Source organism: Marmota flaviventris, chromosome 12 (assembly GCF_047511675.1).
Source record: "Marmota flaviventris isolate mMarFla1 chromosome 12, mMarFla1.hap1, whole genome shotgun sequence".
Taxonomy (NCBI): Eukaryota; Metazoa; Chordata; class Mammalia; order Rodentia; family Sciuridae; genus Marmota; species Marmota flaviventris.
In genome coordinates, this window is record NC_092509.1 from 98,189,936 (window position 1) to 98,211,393 (window position 21,458).

General features: G+C 36.4%; 1 protein-coding gene and 1 pseudogene across 5 annotated transcripts in view; one reads left to right on the top strand and one right to left on the bottom strand.

Annotated features, from left to right (window-relative positions):
- Positions 1-21,458, top strand: part of Abl2 (ABL proto-oncogene 2, non-receptor tyrosine kinase) — a 102,061-nt gene that overhangs the window by 29,605 nt on the left and 50,998 nt on the right. The gene's annotated exons all lie outside the window — the stretch shown is intronic.
- LOC114092435 (ATP synthase F(0) complex subunit C3, mitochondrial pseudogene) lies at positions 4,265-4,747 on the bottom strand (annotated as a pseudogene).

Here is a 21,458-nt window from a genome sequence, read left to right on the forward strand (position 1 = left end):
AGAGGACTCCTGTCCTGAAGGCTGTAATTCTGCCCATTAGCAGGAATGGCCCTACACAATTTAGTGAGACCTGTCTCAAAATAAAAAGGACTGGGGTTAAGCACCCCATGGGTTCAATCCCTGGTACCAAAAATAAAAGAAAGGAAGGGAGAGCAGGAGGAAGGAAGGAAGGAAAGAAGCTGGGGATGGTGGCATAGGCCTATAATTCTAGCTACTTGGGAGCTAACGCCGAAGGATTCCAAGTTCAAGGCCAGCTTTGGCAATTTAGGGAGATGGTCTCAAAATAAAAAGGGTTGGGGATGTTGCTTAATAGTAGAGTGCTTGAAAGCCAAACCTGAAAGAATGATCAAGGCTTGCTGTTGGAGAAAATGCCCATTTATTGAGGAATAGCTCTGCATATTTATAGAGCCAGGGGCGGTTTGACAGTTATAACAGTTTAATGGTTGAATGGTTTGACAGTTGGCTGGGGTGCTTTCTGATAGGTGGGTAAGGATCATGTGAGCCAGCAGGGCTAGTCTGATTGGTGGGTAAGGATCATGTGAGCCAGCAGGATCATGTGAGCCAGCAGGGCTCACCATTGGACGGCTCTTCTTGGGGGATGAGGAAGTTAGTCTTTGGAGCCAGGGCGACTCCCAACAAAACCAAACCCAAAGACCATTTCTAGTATTTTTGCTGAGGTCCATACTGTTAAAATTTTATGACCGTTTTCAACTGACTATCAAATTTTCTAATTTCCTCTAATTGAGGGAGTGAGTGTTTTAATTTTCATTTAGCACTACATAGACTGTGTTTTAGTAATTTGGGGTGGGGGAAGGCTTGTGATTTTAAAAAAATAGTTTTATGAGTTTTTATGAGTATAAATTAAATGATAAGTGATGGGAAAATATGTGTATATGAAGTGATTTCATACAGAAAGGCTGTCCTATCATACAGTATTTAATAATTTGATGTAGAAGAATGGGCAGCCAAACAGCATTACCTGAATTTGGAAATTAGAGTCTCTTTGCTTGAAGCTTATTCATTTTAACTGACAGAAATCAGTGCTTATTCTTGTTTTATTTATTTATGTTTTTAGTTGTTGATAGACCTTTATTTTATTTATTTATATGCGGTGCTGAGAATCAAACCTAGTACCTCACACATTCTAGGCAAGTGCACTACCACTGAGCTACAGCTCCTGCCCCAAGTGCTTATTCTTTTTAATTATGGTTTATAAATCTCATTCTTTGTGATATAATAAGAGTAAAAAATACTGTGAAGGCCCTTAAGTCTAGATTGGTCAGTGAAGGATTTCGGGACTATCATTCTAGATTTTCTCTTCTGAAAACGATCTTCATCTTGTGGCTTTCCTGTCAGTTGAGAGGAACACTGTTTCAAGAGAACAGAATGTGTCTTCCTGTTTAATAGGGGACTAGAGGAGTAATGAAAAGTGGCTGGGTTGCTGCTTCTACTTTTCCCTTGTCAACTTTTGTTCCACCCAACCCCATTAACAGGCCTGTGACCTTAAATTCTGAATATATTGGAGCATGTCCTGGAGTATTCTTTGTTGTTGCAGTTTTTGGTGACAAAGTTTCTGATATCAGTGAAACCTTATGTGATATTGTGGAAAATATATTTGATCTTTGTTTTGTTTCTTGGCAAAAGGGGAAAAAAAAAAAAAACCTGATAAAATTCTTGGAAATCTCCAGAGTGATGAGTGTCTCTTGTATGCTAATGAAATGCCTGGTGCTTGGGGACCTCTAGATAGTTTCAGGATGGGTACTGGTCTTGGATATACCAAGACATGACTTGGGGGTTAAGACCTTGAAACCTACCCCCAGTCTTTGAGGAAGGGAGAGGGGTTAAAGGTCAAGCTCATCACCAATGGCTATATTTAATCTAATTTCTTACATGATGTAGCTCCCCTTAAAAAACCCCAAAGGACTGGATTCAGAGAGTTTTCTGTGTAGCTTGAAGTATGGTGGTTCCTAGGTTGTGGCACTACCAGAGTCATCATGGAAGCTCCACACAACTGGGCCCATATCTTGCCTTGTCCATCTCTTCTGTCTGGCTCTTGATCTGTATCCTTTGTAATATTCCTTGTAGTAAATGGGTGAACAAAGTAAGTAAAGGGTTTCTCTGAGTTCTGTGAGTCACTTTGGCAAATTAATCAAACCAAAGGGAGAGTGTTGTGGAAACCTCAGTTTATGGCTGGCAGTTGGAAGCAGAGGTCCCAACATGTGCTTGTGGCTGGCTTCTGAAGTGGGAGGCAGTTCTGTGGGAATGGGTCCTCAGCATGAGGGATCTGATGCTGTCCCAGGTAATGTAAGAATTGAGTTGATTTGTAAGAAGGACACCCACGTGGTCAGAATTGCTTGCTCATTTTGTAAGGAAATACCCCATGTGTTTGATGTCAGAAGAGTGCTGTTGAGTGCTGTATGAGAGTAGGAAAAACACTTTGGTTGTTTCTCAGACAACCTGTCCTCAGACTTTATAATTGGTGAAGGCAATATTGTACTTGAAGTTTGATGACTGGATGAATGTAACTAAAAACTTCCTAGTGACTAGATAGGTAATTGCTAGTTATGTTATAATATAATAGAAGAGTAAGGGACCACATAAGAAGGGAACGTTCAACATCTTACTCTGATAAATTCTCAAAGAATTGTATTAAAACACCCCAGAAACCAGGTGCAGTGGCACACAACTGTAATTCCAGCAATTTGGGAGACTGAGACAGGAGGATCTCAGGTTCAAGGCCAGCCTCAGCAAATTAGTGAGCTCCTTGGCAACTTAATGAGACCCTGTCAAATAAATGAAGGAGGGAAGGAAGGACTGGGGATATAGTTCAATGGTAAAGGACCCCTGGGTTAAATCCCCAATAATCCGCCCCCACCTGTTCTGGTGCAAAATAAAACACCCCAGAACAACACAAAGAATACAATATTTTTGCCTTTAATGTTCTACATTTGAGATGAACTGGAAAGTTAATGTAATTCAAGCATCACTGCTATTAAATTTAAATTTTTAATTATTTAACTTTTGAAAAATTAACATTAATATGGTCCCCAAATTTAAGAAGTATACATTTAATCTCTCTCTCTTTTCCTTTAGCTACCCTGTTCTCTTTCCTAAGAAGCAATCAATATTCCCAACATAAATATACTTTTAACATTTATTATTTAAAGGACTTCTTTGGTATGCATAAATAATTAAAGTTGACAACATGGATTCTAGAGTCAGATATTTGAAATTTTTGTTCACTCAACAATTGCTGAGCATCTACCACATTTTCGTGACACTGGGAATGCAACTCTGAACAAATCACAGTCCCTGCCTTTATGGAGATTACATTGTGGTAAGTGGAGACAGACTCTAAATAAATATTTATTTACTATTTTATATGGTGATAGGTTTTAGGAAGAAAACTGAAAGCTGGGTAAAGGGACAGGTTCATGGCAGAGGAGGTGTTTGGATAGGGTTGTTGAAAGAAAGCCTATAATGAAGTGACATTAAGCAGAGACTGTGATCTAAAGGAGTTAGACTTGTGCTTTTGGGAGAAAAGCATTCTGGGAAAAGAACCATCAAGGGCTAAGTTCTGGACAGTGTGTGTACAGAGGTATATGTCCTTTCAGAATGGTGGAGGAAGTTAGATTGACTCAGGAGGACTGATGTCAGTGGAGAGGGTTAGTGGATAATACATAAAAGGAGGAAGAGAGCAGGAGAGTTCAGTGCTTGTAATAATGGGGATTGCTGATGGCTGGTTCATGCAGGGTTTGTGTAGGAATCGGGATTATTTTGTTCTGAGTGGGATAGCTTAGATTGGCTGCTTTGTGGAGTGTAAATTCTTGGGGGTAAGAGTGAAAACAGAATTGTTATTGAGGCTAAAATAACTAGAATATACAACAGTGTGCCAGATACAGTGAGCTTTATTAAATTTAGTTAGGTATTATTTTCCTTCTAGATTTGAATTCTGCCCCTGAATAAACTCATATTATTATACTTATAAATGGTAAGTTTAGGAATTAAATTCTGTACTAATTTAAATTTGTTTGGATTTCAAATATCACTTAACATCTTGCAGAAATATGGTAAGATTCCCAAAAGAAATCCCACCCACTCCCCCCTGCCCCTTCTCCCTGGCGATTGAACCCAGGGGTGTTTTAACATTAAACTACATACCCAGTCCTTTTTATTTTTATTTATTTATTTAAAAGTTTTCATCTTTAATGAAATGACTTTGGAAATAACGTACATTTCCATGACACCAACACTACAATTTTTGGAGTCACAGTAAGTTACACAGAATTACATCCATAATTACTATGAATGCCAACATTTCAAGCAGTAATTTCTGTTACATGGCAAACAAGATCAAGAAAGCGACCATCAAACAAAAGAGACCCATAGCTTCAGACAAGACAAATCCCAGGATAGCATAGGAGAACAGCTGCTGATTCAGAGAAGGATTTCTGGCATAACCAGCGATAAGGATGCCAAAGACTGTTCCAATACCAGCACCAGAACCAGCTATTCCTACTGTTGCAGCACCTGCACCAATAAATTTGGCAGCAGTATCAATGTCTCTGCTGATTACACTGGTCTGAAACTCCCTTCGGATTAGCTGATGTTCACCATTCCGGGCCCCATTAAAAACTGTAGAGCCCTTTCCAGGTCTAGTTTCTGGTCGAGATAACACTGATACAGAAATTGGTCTGTAAGCAACTCTGGATCCAGCTGGGATCAGAGCTTGGGTGCAGGCGAACATCTTAGACTCCTTGGGGCGGCGGGGTTGGAGGATCTAGGTGACAGGCATGTGGGCTCTTCTCCCTCTTCCTCTCTTCCCGGGACGTGGCGTGGGCAGTGGCATCAGAGGTCCAAGGAGTGGGCTCCCGGTCCTTTTTTATTTTGAGACAGGATCTCAAAAAAAAAAAAAAATGTTTGAGGCCAGCCTCACACTTGAGATTATCTTGCCAGAGCCTCCCTAGTCATTGGAATTTCAGGCATGCACCCATTGTGCCCAACTTGTACCTTTTATAGTTATGTCTTGCAACAATTTTTTTCCCCTTAGGCTTTCCCAAAAAGATTTGTTGTATGGTTTTTTGGTTTTTTTTTTTTGTACTGGGGATTGAACTCGGGGCACTGACCACTGAGTTACACCCCTTATTTTGTATTTTGTTTAGAGACAGGGTCTCACTGAATTGCTTGTCACTTTGCTTTTGCTGAGGCTGGCTTTGAACTTCAAATCCTCCTGCCTCGGCTTCCCGAGTCACTGGGATTACAGGTGTGTGCCACTGCACCCAACGTGTTGTACAGTTTTGACAAATTAAATATTGGGTGCTGTTTTTCTACTCCATTTTGGCTAGATGACATTTTGAACTTGAAACTGCTTTGATTTCTCTGGTAATGTGTCAAAATGCTAAAAAGTATTAAAAATCTTTAGACCTTAAGGAAGCAGGTTGCTAGTGATGAAAATAAATGAGATATAAAAATGTAAAATTTAAACTTTTCAGTGACTGAATAATATATCTGAATTTGCTGGTAACCTGATATATCTCTTGTGTTAAAGAGGGTACGACATAGAAAATAAACCTGAAACTTGAGGATGTTTCAGAACTCTTACTATCTACCTGGGTAAGTAGAGGTACTTTAAAAATCAAGGAAATAATGGATAAGGGAAAAGATGGTTAAAAAGGTAGGAAGTAGAAAAGCAAAGTCGACACTTTGAAGTATTTTAAAATAGAAATTGTTTTGGAAGAAAAGAGAAATAGAAAGTTTAGGTTTCAGGGAAAGCCTACAATATTGAAAGCTTAAGAAACTTCTTTAAAAATATATATGTATATATATAAAATCTGTAATTGGACACAATACCTTTATTTTATTTATTTTTATGTGGTGCTGAAGATCAAACCCAGGGCGTTGGATGTGCTAGGTGAACGCTCTACCACTGAGCCACAACCCCAGCCCAGAAAGCTTAAGAAATTTTTTAAATAAGAGTTTGCTGGTTCCAGTCAAGGTTAGTAAAGACAGTCAAATAACATAGCCATATGCACATGCTCAAAAAGAACTGAAAATGAATTCTAATACTTATATTATTCATGAAGCAGTTTCAGTCTAGAGGGACATCACTAATTTTCTCTTAATTTGGTTTGCTTGTTTAGACTTTCTAAAATATGACTTTAAAAGTAACTAAGTATTTCAAGTTGATGATATGGTGTAGGGGGTAATATAAAACAAACTTTGTAAAAAAAGGTGTTTACAGAAAGAACTTTCTCATGAGGACAAATATGTTCTTATTAATATTTTTTTCAGACCTTTCATGAGTTTTTATTTTTGCTATAAATTTATTATATAACTACCCTGTTATTTATATTTTAAATACAGTATACCTCAGTTTGGTTCATGAAATCTCAAGATTTTTTATCTAAAAATAACTGAGTGATCTTTTTCCCATTCCTAAAATGTGAATGGTGATAAATTCTCATATGTAGTATGGCAGAGAAAAGACTAGAATTTGTCAGTCTTCAATTTAATTTCTACAGATTCCTTTTGTTATTTGTGTGTGTGTTTATTTATTTACTGGGGGGAGTTTACAGGGATGAAACCCAGGGGTGCTTTACCATGAGCTACATCCTCAGCCCTTTTTATTTTTTATTTGAGACAGTCTCACTAAATTGTTTCTTTTTCTTTTATTTTTTGGTGGTGCTGGGGACTGAACCCAGAGCCTTGTGCATGTGAGGCAAGAGTTCTACCAACTGAGCTGTCTCCCCAGCCCCTCACTAAATTGTTGAGACTGGTGTTGTGATCTTCCTGCCTCAGCCTCCAGAATCACTGGGATTACAAGCATGTATCACTGCCCCGACTGTGGATGAGTTTTGGAAGAAATTGCTTTCTTGAGCAGTTTTTGATACTAATCATAGGCAAACATAGCCAGCTGTCCTGACAGTTATAAAATAAACAATGGGCAGGAAAGGCAAAACCCATCAGTGGCAAAGGAAAGAGCACCTCAGTCTTAAAAGCGTCCTATCTTTAAGGTGATGTACACCTACCTAGAATACTGTGTAATATACATTGTAGTATTTGATTAATCACATCCATTTCAAAGTTTGAAAACTTCTTGTAGGAGAAACATCAGGGTCTGCCTCATTTACTTGAAAGGGAGATTTTAAGTGGAAAGTGTGCTGCAAAATCAGTTGCAGTCAATAAATATAGCTCTGTAGATAGTCCAGAAACAACCATAGAAAACAGTCAAAAGTTTCTAAGACTAAAAAAAGATTATATGTTAGTTATATAATAGTAAGTAGATTTAGTGAGAATAGCCGTACTTAGTAACCATTATCAGATTCAAGACTGTAGTTTTGGTAGGTTAAAGATTTAGACATTCTGGGGCTGGGGCTGTAGCTCAGCTGCAGAGCTCTTGCCTGGCACGTGTGAAGCACTGAGTTCGATTTTTAGCACCACATAAAGATAAATAAAATAGCACTGGGGTTGTGGCTCAGAGGTAGAGTGCTCACCTAGCATGTGTGAGGCACTGGGTTCGATCCTCAGCACCACTTAAAGTAAAATAAAGACATTATGTCACACCTGTAACTAAAAAATAAATATTAAAAAATAAAATAAAGATATACTGTCTGTCTACAACTACAAAAATAAAAATAAAAAGATTTAGACATTCTGTTATGTTTGACATCTTTCATATCTTTTTCTTAAAATTTTTGAAATAGGATAATATATTCTCATGTCGTCACACTTAGAAAAATGACTTAAATATGTATATGGCTTATGTTTTTGTTTTTAAGGGATAAGGTATTGGGCAGGGGTTATATAGCTCAGTGGAAGAGCACATGCCTAACATGCTCAAGGTTCTGGGTTCAATCCTTAGTACCACAAGGGGTTAAAAAAATACAGGATTTTGATGTTGTCCAGGTGCCTCAAACTCCTGGGCTCAAGTGATATTCCTGTCTCAGCCTCCCAAACAGCTACGACTACAGCCATGTATCACCATACTGAACTGTTTATCTTTTTATTTGCAATTTTTATCTTCTTAATTTTTAATATACTGTAAATGTTTTATATTATAATATTTATATTTGGTGCTGAGGATCAAACCTCAGGGGCACTCAACCCACTGAGTCACATCCCCAGCTCTATTTTAAATATTTTATTTAGAGACAGGGTCTCACTAAGTTGCTTTGTGTCTCACTAAATTGCTGTTGTCTGGTTTCCTAATATTTATAGTATGTAATGTTATATACCGAATATCCATGTTTTAAATTTCATTTCCTTGCCTTTTTGTGTGTGGGTGTGTGTTGAGGATCAAACTTAGTACTCTACTGATAGATGTGACAGATAAGCAGATGGTAAAGCAGCCCTTCCTTGCCTTTACAAGGTGAAAGTTGCTTAAACACTTGCAAAATAATCAGTATTCTGATGACTACGTATTATAACAATCATAATTAGTTTAATGTGATTGCCTGTTACGGGATTGGGATGTTGAGTGGCAATTTTAGAATTGCAGAGTTCTTTTTCTTGTGGAAGAATTATCTGAGTTCTGTAGTAATTGGACAAGACTATGTAAGCCTTACCCTTTGAGGTCAGTACATCTAAGTTGCACATTTTAAACTGGCGACTCAATAAATTATTTTCTTCCTTCAACTGTAACTATTGTTAGTGTCATTGTATTTCCTAATTTATAATTTACACTCATCAGTGCTGCTTTTAAATTTTATTTTCTAACATTAAAGGTTGTATAATCTGGGTATTTCTTAGAATTTATGACTTAATGGGTGATGGATTATTTGTTCCCACAAGAAAACATTGTTTTAGATGGTTTTCCTTTTTGTAAAGTCCAGAATCTTAATCATTTTACCTTAAATTTTCATTCTTTCTTTCATTTTACTTAGGAGAGCATTTACATAAACGATAGTCAAGGAAATCATAAACATACTAAAAATGTCTTGGATTTTTAGGGCACAAAATCTTAAGTACAGCAAAAGTGTATTGTAAAAACAAGGGTGTGTGGGGGCCCCTGGGCTTGTGGCTCAGCAGTAGAGAGCTCGCCTAGCGCGTGCAAGGCTCTAGGTTCGATCCTCATAAAAATAAATAAAATGAAGGTGTTGTGTCCAATTACAACTAAAAAACAAATATTAAAAAAACACAATGGTGTGAAAATCCAAATTTAGATTTATCCAGATAATTTTTTAAAAATTAACATGTTAGAGTGTGGGGTTAAGAATACCTCTGATCACTTTTTCCTGGAATAGGTCAACTCTTCATGCAAGTGCTATTTATCTACAGAAGAACAATTTTTATGAGATTTACCCTTTGAAAAAACATTTTTAAATGTATATAACAGAATTTTTTCTTTTGCCCTTTTTAAAGTACACATTTTAGTGGCGCTGATTACATTCACAATGTTGTACAACCCATTGTTATCTGTTTCCAGAACTTTTTCACCATCCCACATAGAAACTCCATCATCAGCAAGCAATGATTCTCCATTCCTCCCTCCTTGCAGTTCCTGGTAACCTCTCATCTACTTTCTGCCTTTATGAATTGCCTATTTTAGTTATTTTGTATAAGGGGACTCATACAGTATTTATCTTTTTGTGTCTAAATTATTTCACTTGTCATAATGTTTTCAAGGTTCATCCATGTACTGCATTTATCAGAACTTTTTTGGGGGGCGGGGGTGGGGTGGGGTAGGAAATTACCAGGGATTGAACTCAGGGGTACTAGACCACTGGGCCACATGCCCAGCCCGATTTGTATTTTATTTAGACACAGGGTCTCACTGAGTTGCTTCGTGCTAGCTTTGAACTTGAGATCCTCCTGCCTTTGCCTCCTGAGCCACTGGGATTATAGACGTGTGTCACCGTGCCTGGCTTTATCAAAACTTTATTCCTTGATATGGCTGAATAATATTCTACTATATGTGCATGACTCTACACTTTGTGTATCTATTCTTCAGTTGATAGACACTTGAGTTCTCACCTTTTGGCTATTGTGAAACATGCCTTAAGTTAACACTGGCACTTACAAATATCTATTTGAGGCCCTCTTTTTTTTTTTTTTTTTTTTTTTTTAATACTAGGGATTTAACCAAGTGCTGCTTTGCCACTGAGTTATGTCCCCAGCCCTTTTTATTTTTTATTTTGAGGCAGAGTCTTGCTAAGTTTCTGAGGCTAACCTGGAACTTGCTATTCTCCTGCCTCGGCCTTCTGAGCTGCTGTATGGTTAAAAGTGTTATGTATGGAGCTGCTGAATTTGGCAAGTTGGATCTGATAGACAATAAAGACACTCTTTTTATACAAGATAGCGTTTACTTTAGTAATATGGAAGCAAGAGCAAAAGCAAAAGTGATCTGCAAGAGAAAAAGAGAAGAAAATATATCACCAGATGAGGGAACCATCAACACCTGAAATTATGAGCTGGGAGTTTCAGGTTAGCTTTTCAAGGTTCTTACTAGGAAGTCCTGAACAGAGTGTCCTTTCTACCGCAGTCTGGCTGCAGCAAAATAACGGGGGTGGGGGTGGTGGTGACGAGCAACTTGTGAAGATTGATACAGCAGGAGTGGGAGCCGTTTATTGTAGGACAGTAGGGGTATATATACATAAATGATTACACAGCTTGTTCTTAATTAACATAAACTAGGTACAGCAGTCAACCAATAAGGAATCATCATCTTAATGATTACACACAGCTTAACTTAATTGACATAATCTAGACACAGTAGTCAGCCATTAAGGAATCTCTATCATCTTAATGGCTCGCTGGCCGTTAACTTCTCAAACCACTCCCTCTGGCAAAGTGCCAGGCGCCATCTTGGCTTGTTTATGGACCCTAACACCTTTCCACAAGTGAGACTCCAAAGTTTTATTCCCAGCGGGGTCCCTTAAATACAAGTTAGAATAAAGCAAACTCCTTTCTATAATCTGTGTGACCTAATGATCCCCTCAAGGACATTTCATTCTCCCAAGGACTGGCAAGATCCCCAAAGGAAGGGAGTCATGGCCTTGAGATAAGTCAATATTTGTGAATTCTCCTGAGGGAGCCAAACCCACCAAGAAGTCAGCATTCTTTTTTAAGTAGGGTTTGTTTTGATATACTTATACAAACATGGAGTATGTCTTATTCTAATTTGGGTGAAGTTAGCATTCTTCAGATTTTCCATCTGTGTGCAAAGGTCTTAGTAGGCACATGGAAGAACTTTAATTAATTTTCCTTAGCCCTTTAGTTGCTTGGATAACAGGCATGTACTGCTGTACCTGGATGTTTGAGGTTTTTTGGGGGGAGGGGTGTTTATTTATATATATATATATATATATATATATATATATATATATATATATATATATATATAGTGGAATTGCTGGATCATGTGGCATTTCTGCTAAGCTTTTGAGGAATAGCCAAATTGTTTTCACAGTGGTTTCACCATTTTAATCCTACGAGCAAGGTACAGGGATTCATTCTGAGGTGATAATTCTACCCACAAATTCTTGTAGTATCTATATGACCTTGAATGAGTCTTTTTTTGTTACCTCATCTTAAAAAATGGAGCTTGATGCCACTGTAGCACAAAAGCAGCCCTAGATCTTAAGTAAACAAAAAGTATGGTTTTGTTCCAATAAAACTTCATTTTCTTTTTATTTCCCTTTTTTTTTTGACGGGGGGGCGGGGTACCAGGGATTGAACTCAGGGGCACTCAACCACTGAGCCACATCCCCAGCCCTATTTGGTATTTTATTTAGAGACAGGGTCTCACTGAGTTGCTTAGCGCCTTGCTTTTGCTGAGGCTGGTTTTGAAGTCGCCATCCTCCTGCCTCAGCCTCCCGAGCTGCTGGGATTACAGGTGTGCATTACCAGGCCTGGTTTAAAACTTTATTTTCAAGATCTGTAATTGAACCAGATTTGTCTCCCATGTGGTAGTTTGCGAATTCCTACTCTATATCATAAGATTACAGATAAAACTAAATTTTAGTTAATACAATTTTATTTCAGCACCAGTTATTGTTTCATAGTATCTGCTGGATATATGACATATATTGTTCTATTTTCATTTATTACAATTGAATTAATCTTTCCATTATTTATATTTTCCATTATTTATATTTATATATTTATATTAAATTTATATATATTTTAAAATATTATATTTTATAAATATATTTATATATTTATAATCTATGGCATCATAGATTAAGCATACTCTAATTGTTTTGCATTCCAGTATTATAAATAAATTTATTTATTTATTTGGTACCAGGGATTGAACCTAAGGACACTTAGCCACTGAGCCACATCCCCAGCTGTTTTTTTGTTTTATTTTGAGACGAGATCTTCCTCAGTTGCTTAGGGACTTGCTAAGTTGTTGAGGCAGGCTTTGAACTTGCCATCCTCCTCCTGCCTTAACCCTTCAAGATGCTGGGATTGCAGGCGTGTACCACCATGCCCAGTATAAATTTAATTTTAAGATGTCACTTTGGTAAGGATATCATATGTATACCATAATTAAATGTATTAAAATTTCCAGATTTTGTTTTCTCTTTTTAAATCAATGTTATTTCCCCCATAGAGTTATTAGGATTATTTTTGCATTGTTATTTAAAATTAATAATTAAAAATGACATAGTATGGCTGGAAATGTATCTTAGTGATAAAGTGCAGGCCTGTTGTGCTTGAGCCCTGGGTTCAATCTCTAGCACCATTAAAAATAATAATATTTAAAAACTTATTTATAAATATTGTAAATATTGACACTTTATTGGTGTCATAATTGAATTTCAGTGCTAGAATATTCTATAAGAATTTGGATAAATATATTTTGAACTTCTTCAAAGAAGAGTTCTAATTCTATGTATAAATATTTTTCAATGTATTGTTGCTTTTTTTGGTAAGGGTATTGAACCCAAGGGTGCTTAATCACTGAGCTGTATCCCCAGCCCTTTTTTTATTTTTAATTTTTTTTTAATAGTTTTAGATGGACAGCATGCCTTCATTTTATTTGTTTATTTTTATGTGGTGCTGAGGATTGAACCCGGGCCTCACATGTGCTAGGCAGGTGCTCTGCCACTGAGAAACAGCCACAGCCCTCTCCAGCCCTTTTTAAATATTTTATTTAGAGAAAAGGTCTTGCTGAGTTGCTTAGAGCTTCACTAGGTTGCTGAGGCTGGCTTTGAAGTGATCCTCCTGCCTTAGCCTCCTGAGCGGCTGGGATTATAGGCATGCGCCACTGCCCCACTACTATTGTTGCATTCTTGTGACTGTTAGAGGGAGAAATTTTAATTAAACTATTATCAACATTACACAGCCAATTGGAAGGACTGGCAGTAGTTGATAAAATCAAAAATTAAATATTTTTTTAGTTTAGATGGACACAATGCCATTTATTTATATGTTTGTTTGTTTGCTTGTTTATTTATGGTGCTGAGGATTGAACCCAGTGCCTCACATGTACTAGGCAAGCACTCTACCACTGAGCCCATGAGGGAATTAATTCTTAGGAAAGTTTGCTGCTATTTGGTCAGCCAACCAAAAATGGTTATTGAGTCTTTAGGTATAAGTAGGAACAAATAATACAGCTTTGCTCAAAACTGAGAAGACAGAGTTGGGATCACAGCATTGCTGTTCAATGGCAGCAACAATCTTTCCCCAACGTAGAATGCTTAGACTGCTTCTCTGTTGGGAAATGGGACTCTAATAAGAACAAGCCTTCTTTAAAAACAAATAAACAACCTCAAAGTGACTTCTGAATCTATACATGAATCATACTTTTTGCTCTTAAGATCACATAACTAATGCTTTAAATAGCTATTATGCTGCCATCTACATTGATATTAAAGATATAAGTAAAATGGATTTATGTACTTTTAAATACTGAAATATATGAAGCACTGACTGTATTCCAAAAATTGTTTCTTAAATTTAATATGCTTAAGGATGTATTTCAGCAAATACTTTAGGACTAGCAAAATCAAAAGCAAGTAAAGTGACCTTCTAAAATATCTGTTACTCAGACCTCTGAATTTTTATATATCTTGTAAAGGGTAATTGTTTACTTAGAATCTAATATGTGTGGAAAAAGTGCCACAAATAATGGTTCACAAAAAGTTGAAGTTGAAGATAATTTTATATAAGTTCACTGTGGTTCTGAATAGTACAAATGTAAACAAAAATATTAAAAATTCAACTTTAACTTTTTGAAAACCACCCTTTGGTGATCTGAATGAATGTTTTCTTCAAACTCTGTGAAAGGTGTATATAACTACTCTAAATTTTTTTATATACTAATATGTAAAAATATGTTCCTGTGAGGGATTAATAATTTAATACTGACTAGAAAAGAATGTTTTCCATTAAGAAGTATAATGACGTCTTTTTTTAAATGGAGCTTGAATTGTATAATCTATAAATTCTATCTCTAAATTTTATAACAATTTATAACATCGGAATTGCCACAGTTTTCATATTTGATGTGATTTTTATCTCCCTACGTGTATTTATTTTAAAGAGCAGGTTAATTATAGAGTAGAGATAACTTTTGTATACTTAGGAATGCAAGTATATATGAGTCTTCAAATACTCTTTAACTTTTGTTTGTTATATAATTATCAAAGACTTTTCGGGTAGATTTATAATGAAATGTATTATTAATTTGTACTCTGGCTATAAAAATTATAAGCTGATCAGAGAGAGTTACTTTTAAAAATCTTTCGTCAAAAGGGTCTTGCTATATACACTATCCACATGAGTGATTATATAGAATAGCATATGCTTGACTTTTATAAGAAAACAGGTTGTTATTTTAAGAATGTAGCATTGCATAATTATCTCTTAATGAAATCTTGAGACAAATGGAATTCCAGAATAACTGCAAATTTTAAATCTGAAAGAGTTTTTCTTACAACAACAACAACAACAACAACAAAAAGAAAATTTGAAATAGAAGTGTATTCAGTTAGTATATAAAGGTTTGAGTCAGTACAAGCTTTAGAACAATTGTTAACTTTAAATGGAATTTTTATGTGTTGTAGATTTCATGTAGTCCATTTTATGTAATCATATCCCTGCAGATATAGTACAAGTATATTTGCACAGCACCTCAAATTCATAGCACAATGTATTATACATAAAATGAGTAGGGAAACCAGAGCCCTGATCCACATTACAGGCATTCTATTAGAAGGCATAAAACCCCCTTATACCTTGATGTTCAAAGTTATATTCTGACCAAAAAGTCCTCTTTAAAATGGCTTTATAATCTGTTAATACTTCAATTTTGCAGGGAACTATCACTTTTTATACATAAGTATTTTTCCATATTTTTTATTGGTGCATTGTAGTTATACACAATGGTAGGATTTGTTATTACATATCTGTACATGCATACAGTATAACAATATAATTTGGCCAATATCATTTCCTAGTCTTTCCCATTTCTTTCCTTTTCTACCTCTCCCTGGTTGCTTTCTCTATTCTGCTGATCTCTCTTCAATTTTCATGCGGACCCCCTCCTTTCTTTTCCTTTTTCCTAACTTCCACATAAGGGCTTAATATCATCATTCCTTTTTACCTATATGCATGAAGGATACATATATCTTTCATATGCTATTCTATATAATATGCATGAGAGAAAACACGCAACCCCTTGACCTTCTGAGTTTGGCTTATTTCATTTAACATCAGTTAAGTTCCATCCATTTTCCATCTTTAATTTCATTTTTTTTAAATGGTGGAATAAAACTCCATTTTGTTGGGCTGGGGATACAGCTCAGTTGGTAGAGTGCTTGCCTTGCATGTACAAGGCCCTAGGTTCAATCCCCAGCACCACAAACAAACAGAACACTCTATTTTGTTTGCCTATTCATCTATTGTTGGACACGTAGGCTGGTTCCGTAGCTTAGCTATTGTAAATTGTGCTGCTACATACCTGGGTATGTCTATCGTGAAAATATACTGCCTTTAATTCTTCAGGATAAATACTGAAAGAGTGGTATAGCTGGGTCATGTGGTGGTTCCATTTCTTGTCTTTTAAGGAACCTCCACACTGATTTACATATCATTTACAATCTCACCAGTGGTATAAAAATGGTCCTTTTTCTCCACATCTTCTCCAGCATTTGTTATTGTTTGTGTTTTTGATGGCTGCCATTCTGACTGGATTGAGATGAAATCTCAGTGTAGTTTTGATTTCCATTTCCCTAATTGCTAATTATTTTGTGTAAGGTCAGGCAGCAGCGACCAAAAGGAGGCAGACTGGAATTTTTATTGGGCTTAGGGCAGGAAGGGAGGGCTTAGGACAGGAAAAGGGGTTTTTAGAGTCCCTTGTCCTACTGGAGTTGGTGGGGGGCGGGGGGAGCTGGCTAGGATCTAGGATTGGCCCGGAGACCCCTCTGATTGACATTTTGAATATTGGGATTTTTTTTTCCATTTATTTGTTGTTTGTATTTCTCTTTGGAAAAATGTCTGTTTAATTTGTTTGCTCATTTATTGAGTTTTTTGATGTTAAGCTTTTGAGTTCTTTATATATTCTGGATAGTAATCCTCTGTCAGAAGAGTAGCTAGCAAAGATTTTTCTAACATTCTATAGGTTATCTCTTCACATTCTTGTTTCCTTATACTTAAATATTTTGAAAGTTGATTTTAGCACCTGTGGCTTTCCAGATAGCCTGCGAGACCAGATTTACCAAAGAGGTAGCAGTTTTAGCCACTCATCCTCCAATAGAATCAATTGCCATTAATTAATTGCTGTTCAATTTCAGGTTCCTTAATCTACGTTTACTGGGTTCTAAGTGGATAAGGTAGGAAATAGAACAAGATAACTTCCCAAAGACCAACAGTCTCCCTGAAGGTGACTTTAATTGAAAGGGTATGGTATGTCATGACTATTCTTGGAACTTGACTTGGTTGTTTCTGAGCCTCTGGCAGAAAGTAGAAGGGTTGGGTTGGATTTCAGAGCATCTTTGAAATAATTGGGATGCTTGTAGTAACAGCCTGAATTGCAGCCAAGGCTCAGTGCTCTGACAGTGCTTTTTTTTTTTTTTTAAATCTCAAAGTATTTTCAATCCTTACTTGTAAGAAATAGGAACCTGTTCCTCATTCATCTAGTTCTTTTCCTAGGCCAGGATGATAAGGTTTATTTTTCCCTTGATTCAGTCAGTCCTAGGTTTTGTACATCAAAAGCATGATTTTACTTAAAAAAAAATGTTCAATGCTTACCTTTTTCCTAAGCTAAGAAAATATAATGGATTTAAACTCTAAAACTTGTTAATAAAAGCCTTGTTATTTTTGCTTTCTTGAATAGCACTTGAATATGCCAGATATTTGTCTTCATCTCCCAAAGTGAGATACTCTAAACAGAATGTTAAGAAGTCTTTCATGCATATAGTTAAAAAGGAATGGTGATTGATATTGATCAAGTCCTTATAACTCCTTCTGACCATAGAGATTATGGAAAAAAATTTGTTTAATACGTGATCTTCATTGTTAATTTGCATCATTCATTCTCATTTATTAGACATGCCCGATAATAGTAAAACTTTGTAGGAAATCTGTCTGCCAGGAGACTAAAATTAAGAGCTAGATGTTTATTCCTTAAGGATAGCCAATTAAGGAAAGGAGTTCCCCTCTCCTGCCCTTCTTTTTTAAATAGCTAATTTATTTCCTTTAGGTAGCCTCAGACTTGTCTAGTATTTTGATTAAGCCTGCAGCTTTTATTGTGAAATATTTTGGGAGTAGAAGTATGGTCTTTACCAGTTCCAAGGGACTGGTGGTAGCCTTTCTGGGGCAGTGCAGGGAACAGAAGGGGTATAGTGAATCAAGGATCTAGCTCAACATCTGTCAGCTGGTATAACATTTTGTCCCTTTTTATTTTCTTTCTTTGTCTTTAGCATTCTACTGCTTCTGTGGCCATGTATAAACATACATCTACCTTACCCATTGTTAAGAACAAAACAACCCACAAAATACAAACAGAAAACCCCTTCCTCTCAGGAGCTCAGGGGGCTGAGGCAGGAGGATTGGAGTTCAGAGTCAGCTTCAGCAACTTAGTTAGGCCCTGCGCAACTCATTGAGACCCTGTCTCTAAATAAAATATTTTTTAAAAAGGGCTAGGGATGTGGCTCAGTGGTTAAGCACCCCTGGGTTCAATCCCTGGTACCAAAACAAAGGAAACAAACAGACAAACAAAAACCCCTACCTCATATCTTTATTCTGCTTTTGAAATAAATCATGCTTTAAGAAATTTCACAGAGAGGGGCTGGGGCTGTATCTCAGAGTAAATGCATTTGTCTAACATGTGTGCAGCTCTGGGTTTGATTCCCCAGCACCACCAAAAAGGAAAAAAGAAAGAGAAAAGAAAGGAAAGGAAAGAAGTTTCACAGGGAGTAAGAAAGGTGAAAGGTATTAAGAGGAGGTCAGAGTGAGCCCTTGTATTTCTCCAAATTCTCCTTTTTATTTAGAACCAATAGGAAAATAATAAAAATAATAAAACCAATAGGGCTTAAAATAGATGTCAGAGCTTTTAAAACTATACTGTGCACTGAATTTGAAGTAATAATTTATTCATATATATATGTATATATCAAAGTATTTCAGACTCATTCTTAGTTGTACATATAGGAACAGGGGAGATCATTGAGGAATATCAAAAACTATACGCACATTTGAAGGTGGGGTAAATTTCTTAGTCCTTGATCCCAAGGTGAGGAAAAGAATTCTGTATCCATGCTTTCAACCAATTGATAATGAAAAATATTCAAAAAAATTTTTGTGTATGTTGAATATGTAAGACATTTTTCCCTTGTCCTTATTCTATAAGTATTAGCATTTACATGGTATTAGGTATTATAAGTAATCTAGAGGTGATTGAAAGTATGTGGGAAGACATATATAGGTTATATGCAAATACTATGCATTTTTATATAAAGACACTTGTACATCCTTTATTTTGGTATCCTATGTGGGATAGGGTGTCCTGAAACCAATACCCCTCATGAATACTAAGGGAAGACTGTGCTATATTCCCAGGACATGAGGGTAGGAAAAGGAAAGCCAGAGGACAACAAAGGACTTTTAAGTGAGGGTGGGGGGGTGTTATATAGCTGCTTGTAAGGCATATATATATGGCAGTTCCCTGGACTACTAGTCTTTTGAGATGCTCAATGAAAATGTAATTTTTTTTCTTGCAAGTAGCCTTATCATTCTTCAGAATGGTTTTATTTTTGGAGAGGATAGGTAGCATTGTAATTTACTCTTTATTTTACATTTATGTTTTGTTTTTGTATAGTCATATATCCATTCAGTGTCAAATGTCATTTTTTAGATTTATTTGAATTAATGCCCAGATAAAAGCTATTTATAACAATGATAAATTTAATAATTAATACAGTATTTAATATATTAATATGATATCTAATGAAAGTGATATTAAGTCTCTCTTGATCTCTAGGTTCTCTGCCTTCACTCTTTGTATTCTGTTTTTTGGGCAAAGTAAAAGGGTTGTGTTTCTAAAAATGCCTTTCTAACTTTAAATTTTGTTGATACATTACTCTAAATGTATGAGCTATTTTCTGGAACCTGTTTTCAAAACAATTCTTGGTGGTTTCAGAAGAATACATATGAAAGTTTTTTTTTTTAAACAAAAACTTTTCTTAATAATTTATGATGTTTAATAGTTTGAGAGTGTCTAGATGGGTTTACTCTATTCCTATTTTACAATGTAAAAGATCCCATGTCTGGCTGGGCACAATTCAGGAGCCACTTATCAAAAGAAACGAACTTTATTTTTAGAACACACACACCACCCCACACAGCTCCTCAGGAAAAACCCTCAGAGCCCAACTGCCACCACAGGCTTCCCACAAGCCTCTCAACCTCCCCCACTCCTCCTGCTCTTGAGGCCGATTGGCTGGGTCGCGTGGGCGGAGCCAAAAAAGTCCCCCAATGAGCAGCTCCGTGGTCTGAAAGGGGGGGGGACAGCCCAGTGAGCATCACTGCAGAGGAGCCAATCAGTTGGCAGCTAGAAGTTTGCTGGGGCCACTGTTAGCCAATCATCAGCTGGCAGCTGGAAGTTTGCTGGGGCCCCTTCAGCTGTGGCTCTCAACAGGTTTACTCTATTCATATTTTACAATGTAAAAGATCCCATAATATTTTGGATTGACATTTGTCAGTTTAGTATCTTCAGGAGAGATTTGTTGCTTCTAGGCCGTGTGTACTTCTAAGAAGAACAGACTGATCTAGGCTTTGTTGCATCACATAAGAAATATCAGCAATGTCTCCCTACTTGTTAATGCATAAAATTCTTTCTTTTTTTGGGGAAATTTTTTTTGATAGACTGGGTAACTTATTCATATGTCATATTTTTGTGGTGGGTAAGATTCAGGTTTATATGTTGGAACAAGTTTCTTAGACTGTCTTTAAGCTCTAGAGCATAGCTGAATTCAAGATCTTGCCCTTAGAGTAAACACCCTCAACCTTTGAGCCCCTGTGTAGTTGAAATAAATTGGATCCATTCTCTTTTGCCTATTACCACTCTTCCTTCAATCAAAGATAAAGTCACTTCAGTCCTTTGGGTAGAAAAAGACTGACTTGGGACAATGGGTATACATTTATGCATAAAGTGTAAAAAGAAAATTATAGCATTTGTTAACTTTTAATTCTGGTCTTTGCTCTTTTGAGACTGCTGATAACCTATTAGTTATGATTTTTAAAATGAGTTAATTTGATTTTTACTTTGTCCTGAATTATTTGGGGCTTTAGCTCTGTACTTGGTTTTAGTGAGGACAAATTAAATTTGTGGTATATTTGGGATTTTCCTTAGCTTTCCCCCCACTTTTCTTGAGGAAATATTATAGCACTCAGTAAAGAACCCCCCACCCCCCCTTTTTTTAGAGAGAGAGAGAGTTTTTTAATATTTATTTTTCAGTGTTCAGTGGACACAACATCTTTATTATATTTGTATGTGGTGCTGAGGATCAAACCCAGTGCTCTGCGCATGCCAGGCGAGCGCGTTACTGCTTGAGCGACATACCCAGCCTGGAACCCCCTTTTTTTATTTTTATTTTTTATTAAAAAAAATTTTTTTCCAGTTGTAGATGGACACAGTACCTTTATTTTATTTATTTATCTTTATGTGATGCTGAGGATCGAACCCAGTGCTTCACACATGCTAGGCAAGTGCTCTACTACTCAGCTCCAGCCCTGGAACCCCCTTTTTTGTGTGTGTGCAGAATGGTTTATTCTTGTTTGTGTACAAGAAATTATTTCTGTTTTGTGGATTTTATCTTGTGATTTTCATTTCTAAGTCTTAACTTCCTAATAATTACTTAGGTAGGAAGATGATGTGACTGTAAAGAAATATTATGAGTTGGATAGAATTAAAATGATGTGCTTAAATAACTCAGTAAGAACTACTTAAAATTATTTCCTATATTTGATTTTCCCCACTTAAAATTTTCATAATGTAGGGCTGGGGATAT